The sequence below is a fragment of the Protobothrops mucrosquamatus genome, unplaced genomic scaffold (genome assembly GCF_001527695.2).
Source record: "Protobothrops mucrosquamatus isolate PMUCROS unplaced genomic scaffold, P.Mucros_1.0 scaffold726, whole genome shotgun sequence".
Lineage (NCBI taxonomy): Eukaryota > Metazoa > Chordata > Lepidosauria > Squamata > Viperidae > Protobothrops > Protobothrops mucrosquamatus.
Window position 1 is genome coordinate 494,889 of NW_015387003.1, and position 7,433 is coordinate 502,321.

A 7,433-nucleotide genomic window follows, 5' to 3' on the forward strand; every position below is an offset into this window, starting at 1 on the left:
TGCCCATACTTACGATGCGCGAGCCTACACCAGGTGCGTAAGAAGGGTGAGTCAAGGCAACGTATTCCTAGAAAGGAATCACGTCGTGGGGTCACCAGTTGATACGATTGGCCCTTTCCAGGGTGATTTGCGGAACCGGTGATGTACGATAGTCGGACTGACTATCGGGCCTCGCACGCGGCTTAAGAAGACACGGACAACATCTTCCTTTGGTAAGGTGTGTAGAAGCAGGAGTGAAAAGACCCCTTGAGTTCTTACGCACCTACTTTTATTAGAGTACAGCAAGTATGGGAGTGGTTACATATCAGGAGGAGGGGAACATTTCCTTACTACCATATACAGTCTTTTTAGTGCCCTTTAGGAAATAAGGAAGTCACCTTAGGCATACGTGACATAGCTGTTGGTCACGTAGGCTGGCTGTTGTTTGAGAAAGTACTTTGCGATAAGCACTGATACATTGTGAAATGTACTGATACATTGTATAGAATGTTGCAACATTCCAGCTGAAATTTCTCAGACTAAGTCTCTAGCCCACCTCCTTCATGGGCCTTTGATTGGGCCCCCAGGTTTGTGTTTCACCTCTTTGGAAAAGATACAATCTAAATTCATTAGAGCAGCTCTCCAGGTACCTTGCTCTATATTAAACGTACACCTATGACTGGAGACAGGCATGATTAAAGTTGAGTCCAGAATGGCTTCTATAAACCTTTAATTAAAGCTCAACTTCTTTCCCCAAGGCTTATCACCACTAAATCTCGCGATAACTTCCAAACCATATGGATCAAGACTGGAATTATCTTTCAAATTTAGGCTACTCTCCCTCCACATTTCTTCAGATGGAACCAGGAGAAACAATCCCTGAAGCAAAGGTTAAAGGATACAGAGAGGCAAGCAAGCAGATGTAGGGAAAGCTTGAAACTTCCTGTCACCACTACACATATTCCACATTGTTACTGCAGCCAGCTGCTTCACACAGCTAGAAACACCTAACTACCAGAAGGATCTCTCTCTTGCCCCATGCAAGAAATACCATTTACCTGCAAGCAAGAATTGGTGACATAAAATAGACAGTAATAAAAAATAATAAGGAAGCTAAAATGCTCTGGGACTTTCGATGCCAAACGGATAGGCCTCTGTCACACAACATCCCAAACAATTGTTGATCAGACAGACAAAAAAAAATAAATCTGGACAGCGGACATTGCAAAACCCGGAAACAGCAGAATAGAGCAGAAGAGAACAGAAAATGACAAAATACAAAGACCTGCAAATAGAAGTAGAACAATGATGACAAAGAAAACAATACTTTTCATGTTAAGAGATTCATATAACAAAGAGATTGCTGCTCGTGGAAAACAGTCTAAAGTTCTAGTCAGGGTGCATCAGTGTTACCAGAATATTGGCTAAGATAAGAATCTACCATAAAACAAAGCAGCAGTATGCTTATACTTCTATTGTCAGCCACAGTAAAAACATGGAGCCAGTTTATGAGATTCTGAAATTATAGAGTGCATTCAAGAAGAGACAGAAATGCACATTGCTTGTAGACTGACATCTGTATTATATTCAGGAAAGAAGTGTATGTGTGCACACGTGTGTGTGTGTGTGTGTGTGTGTGTGTGTGTGTGTGTGTGNGAGAGAGAGAGAGAGAGAGAGAGAGAGAGAGAGAGAGAGAGAGAGAGAGAGAGAGAGAATCCCATTTGACTCTTGGGAAAGGAAACCTGGGATCTGTCTGGTTTACTTCTAATTCAGTACTACTTCTGAATTATGCTAAGGAGACTCTTTCAACTTCCAACTTGTGGACCTGTTTGCAATGTGGGGAAATATGGATTTCATGAGGAGAGAGTTGGCCATCTACAATTTGTTTGTTGCTTCCATTTCCTGGCCCTTTGAATCATCCATTGGTATACAAAATGAGAAATTATCCACGTAATGGTCAACCAATTTCTCTTTCTAATGTCAGTCTCTGCAGAATACGTTTGTGGACAATGATTTAGATTAGAAGAAATCTTATATCTTTTTACAGAAGGAATGTAAAAAGGCAGACACAGGACTGTCTTTCTGAATTTTGAAACAAAGAAGGGCTTGAAATAGCAATTAAGGGGAGAAAAGCTATGTTTCCTTAAACAATTGTTGACTAGGAAACTGAACTCAAGTTGATCCCATTGTGTTCTCTGCTTATGAAAAATCAGATACTTTAATATCCGTAAATAATGTCCTGTGAAAAGGGTCTTTTTTACACTGAATAAAAAAAAATCCTCTCAAAAGTTCAAAACTGGCTTTTGTTTATGTATGCTTTAGGCCTACTTTACAATTTATCATACTTCAAGCCCAGATTATTTTGTTAAGAATAGCACAGTTTCTCTTCAATTTTGGGTTCAACTTTCTGGATAGAACAGAGAGCGTGATTATAAAAAAAAAAGACAGTGAAATCTAATTTCTTGGATAATGTATCCTTATAGGATATATAGATTATAACACTGTAGGTGCTACAATATTCCACATTATTCTTATCTTGCTACAAGCTATTATTGAGTATTGCTAATGGAAAAATGCAGATAAACAACAAATTAAATGGAATGTTTTTCTTACATTCTGGGAATTAGAGGGGTTAAGGATTTCCTCAAATGAGAGGAAAGAATTAAGGATATTTCTGTCATCAATGTTTTTTCATATTCACACTTTCTGTTCAATTAAAAAAAATGTAATTTCCATTGATCCTATTTTATTTAATTGAACAGAAAGGGTGAATATGAAAAAACAACCAGCACACACAGTGATGACAGAAATATCAGAACATATCAAACAGGAGACCATATATATTTGAGCAGGGGCTTGGATTAGAAGACCTCCAAGACCGTCCAACTCTGTTATTCTGTTCTGTTCTTGAAATCTCTTCCTCTCCAATATCTCCACTCTTGGGGGGGAGGGATGAGGCGAAGGGCCAATAGATGATTATAAATGAACCATAAAGTTATTTTTTCAGCATCATAACTTCTAGAACTTGCTGCCTAGGATCAGATTTGTAATGACAACTGTCCTTTAATATATCAACACAGTTGACTGAAATTCAATAAAATAAATTGGCAAATGCAACATATAGTATGGCTAGCAACATATACTATAATTAGAGAAGCATGAATGTAAAATTTGATACACTAATTCAGTCAATTCGTAAGTCAGGGAACTCTGCACACATTTCATGTTCTAGTCTTTGTACTCTGTACTTTTGCTTTTTGTCTGTCTGTTTCTCTCTCCCTCCCTCCCTTCCTCCAACTATATCTGGGAAGTTAAAATGCCAATCAGATGAGAGCATATGTAAGATCAGGAGCCGTGACTTGAGAGTAGAATTTTTATTTAGAAAAAAGTGACATTGATACCCTTTTCCTCTGCATTTAATGTAGCATTTGATTTAAAAAAAAATTAAATAAAAAGAAGCTTTATGAAATAACTATTTCAATTGAAACTGTCCATAACTTCTTTTCTTCTTTAATAAAAACAGTAATTAAAGTGGTATTATAGTGCCCCATCCTGGACAGATGGAATGAATGCATCTATGTAATACTGTTAATATATATACTTATTAATCTATAACTTTCAAAAGAGCATAAATCAGCAGTCCAGTAGGATAATTTTCAATTTGGGACACCTACCATTAATCAGTATCATTTAATGATTTGGGTGCTGGGGAGAAATGAGATAAACTGTCTTAAGACACAATTGCATCAAGAAGCTATGCTCCCTCTCCAAAGGCCTCCTCAACAGGTTCTTGGTCCATTTTTTGAGAATTAACTTAGCCGAGAAAGGGCTTAGTTCAATGATACAATCTTCAATGGCATATACTCACAATGCAGAACATCGTAAGTTTAGTATGTAGCAACTCCAAACACATAATTCTGACATTGCAAATATTTTGGATTTACCAGGTATTTTCACCATTTTGCTTATGAATGTTCAGTTCTCTGGTTAATGGCGATTATGAACCATTAAATGAAAGTGTGGCCTCTTATAATATCATTTACAACAGTTTTCCAACCTTTCTGGATTGGCGGCCCACGGGGATGGAAGAGGGGATGGTTTTATGGGAGGAGCAGTTGTGTGTGCACAAGCACCCATTGCTCATGTGAATGGGGTAATGACACTTGTGCAAGTGGGGCCCCGAATGCCCACAACACTCGTGCGAGTGGGGCTGTGCGCAAGCACACATGCTTGCACACCAGCCAGCCACTCACATGGCCTGGTTGCGAATAGGCCACGGACTGGTAGTGGGCCACAGCCCACAGGTTGGGGACCCGTGATTTACAAGGCTGATTCAAATAATTATCTCTAGTATCAAATATTCCTTTTATAGGAACATACTTCAGTGTATAGTACTGATACAATTCCAGGGATGTTGATCTTGATATAGATCTTATACTGTTTGGCATCTATATACCTTATGGACACTCTTCTTCTGTTTGATTCTCCCTGAATGATACAATCAGTATCTGAAGTTGTTTTTCAGACCCCTTACAATTGCAAGATGAGTGCTTAATAGGAGCAAAGCTTCAACAATGTTTTCCTAATATTTTTTTCAGATGCTCAATTATAAATGGTTATTCAGAAAAGTCTTCAACTGAATGCTTTTGGTCTAATATATATTTAAATCTGCTCTATTTCATAGTTCTCTTGTAATATTTATTTATATGTTTATTTTAACACTTGGGTAGAAAAATACTGATTTTAAGAGATTTTCAGGGTTTTTATGACTTTGCAAAAATGGCTTAATATAAGCTTCTTAGATAAAATCATCTGTGACCATTATAGAATCTCTCAATTAATTTGCTGAATGCTGTCCACAAATTACTTGGCTCTTATCAACTTTTATGACTGCTTTGGCTTTCAGAGACTTAGTGTATCATTGAAAGAAATAAAAACATTGGAAACAGATAAATATAACTGCCAGTCCCTGTTTCTGCAAACCTCTAATATCTCCCTTGGTGTTCTTTTTAACTATTTGTTTGGTTGTACAAAAGTGGTATGATTTTAAAATATGCCTTGAGTTATTATTGCTGATTCTGGTATAGCTATTAATCAAATAAATGGTTTGCCTGTTTGCTTCTTACAGTTTTTCCCTTAACACCGTGTCAATGAATTGAGACACACTTTAAGAAAGCAGTTAAAACACAACTTATGAGTATTCAACTTTTCATATTCTATATGTACCTATGAGCTATTTTCCCATAGCCCTCAGACTCTATGATAAAAATTTAAAAAAGTTTAAAAGAGATTAAAAAGTTATGTTTCCAGGAAATCAACAAGGATGCAATTATTATTATCTCCAGGGTAACATCAATGGAATCAACTTATCCCTTTTATCTTACCAGTAGCTTTATCTATCAAAAAGGCATGGTCTTCATTGCTTGAGAGAAGGTATGTAACTTGTCCATTCATGCCTTGGTCCAGATCCTGTGCTATTATGTGATGTGCTATTGAGCCTACCTCTGCATGCTCTCTAATGTAGGAAAGAGGAGATGAAACAAATCTAGGGCTCTTATCATTGACATCTAAGATGACAATTTTTGCTGTCAGTGAACATTGGTTTTGCTCAGTCAGGCTTACAGCCTGGTTTGAAGCCAATACGGACAGGACAAAAAATTGAGTCATTTCTCAATCAAGGGATACTGCTGTAATTAAGGTACCATAAATAGGATGGGTGAAAAATGGATTTTCTGTCAAGTAATTACTATGCATTGAATACTGAAGATTTCTGTTTTAAAAAACTACTATCTCCATCTCTTGCACTAAATGTATAAACCAAAGTACCAATGGGCACATGTTCCTTTATCCCAGGGGTAGTCAACCTTGGCTCTTTTATGACTCGTGGACTTCAACTCCCAGAATTCCTGAGCCAGCTAAGCTGGCTCAGGAATTCTGGGAATTGAAGTCCACGAGTCATAAAAGAGCCAAGGTTGACTACCCCTGCTTTATCCCAATTACAATGAAGTTATTTTGGAAAGAAGGTAGGTGGTCATTTTGATCTTCAACATCAATACAGATAAAAAACAGTCTCATTCTGTGGAGAATTTTTTAGATAGTCATTTACAATAACTCTGAAGAAGTAGTGAGATATTGCTTCCTAATCAAGTGCTTTAGAAAGAAAGAGATCCCTTGTAGTATTATCAATTTCAAATGGAATATCAGAATCTTCTTCAGGGATAATAAAATGCTGTTTTCTGGGGGACTTCCAGTGGCAGGCGACCTCGTCGGACGCAGCTGCAGCTGCCTCCCGCCTGTTTTTGCGTAAAAGCCGTTTTGACAGCTAGCATCAGCTGTCAAACGGCTTGATACCCTTCCCCTGGGCATAAGGGGATAGGTGAGCTGCCCGGGGTAGGAGTTGAGTTCCCGAGTCGTCCCTTGTGGACGATGTAGGTGAGAACTCCTCCGGAGCCCCGGGCTTCTCCGCGATCCAGGACGCCTTCGCCGTAGCAAAGCTAGAAGCCGCCGCCACCGCTGCAACTTAAAGCGAACTGTGAGTTTTTCTTGTAAGCAGACGAACCGACCCTGGAAGTTTGCTTCTTATCTTGGACTTTACTCTAACTTGGATAATAAGTTCTTCCCTATACTTGAGGTGGATTGAGGGAAAGTGAACTTAAAATGGCGATGGACTGATACTTTTCAGCAAGAAGTGAAAGTGATTTCCGGTCTGGAACTTTTGCTACTTTTAACCGGTGTATTATCTGCTTTGGTTGAATTGCTTATAAGACTTTTTAACAACTCGAATTTTACTGCAAATATGGCTTCGAGAAAAATTGTGCCTTCAACTTTAAAATCTACCACATCTCCGATGTCTCAGACACCTCAGCCAACTTCAAAAACTTCCCACCCGCCACACCCTCCATCTTCTTCGTCCCCACCGCCCTCCGGTAGAGAGCTGCAGGATTTGATGTCTGCAACTATTAAACAAATGACTGAGATGTTTCAAGCGATGGATGTTAAAATGCAAAATAGATTTGATCAATTATCACAACAACAACTGGATTTATCACAACAACAACAAGATTTATCACAGAAACAGGAGGATTTTTGTTTGAATGTGGCAACTGCTTTTAAAGGTTTGGCTGATTACGTGGACGCGGTGGCAGAAAGGGTGGAGGAGAATGAGCAAAGAGCAGAAGCAAGTGACCATAGACTTGAACTTGTAGAGGAGAGTCTGGAAAATGTTAAGGGTGATGTGCTGATTGCTCAATTTCGCGATATGGAGTTTGCAATTCGGATCCGTGGGTTGGCTGAGGACCCAAAGGAGAATTTAAGACAAGTAATTGCAGATGCACTTGGGGATGCTTTGTCTTGTGGTCAGGAAATTTATTTGGAAATAGAGCGCGTTTTCAGGGTGAACTCTTGGATTGCTCGACAAAGAAATTTGCCTAGAGATATAGTGGTCTATTTTACAA

General features: G+C 38.6%; 1 pseudogene; it reads right to left on the reverse strand.

The window, feature by feature from the left end:
• Positions 1–7,433, reverse strand: part of LOC107289575 — a 51,074-nt pseudogene that overhangs the window by 33,597 nt on the left and 10,044 nt on the right.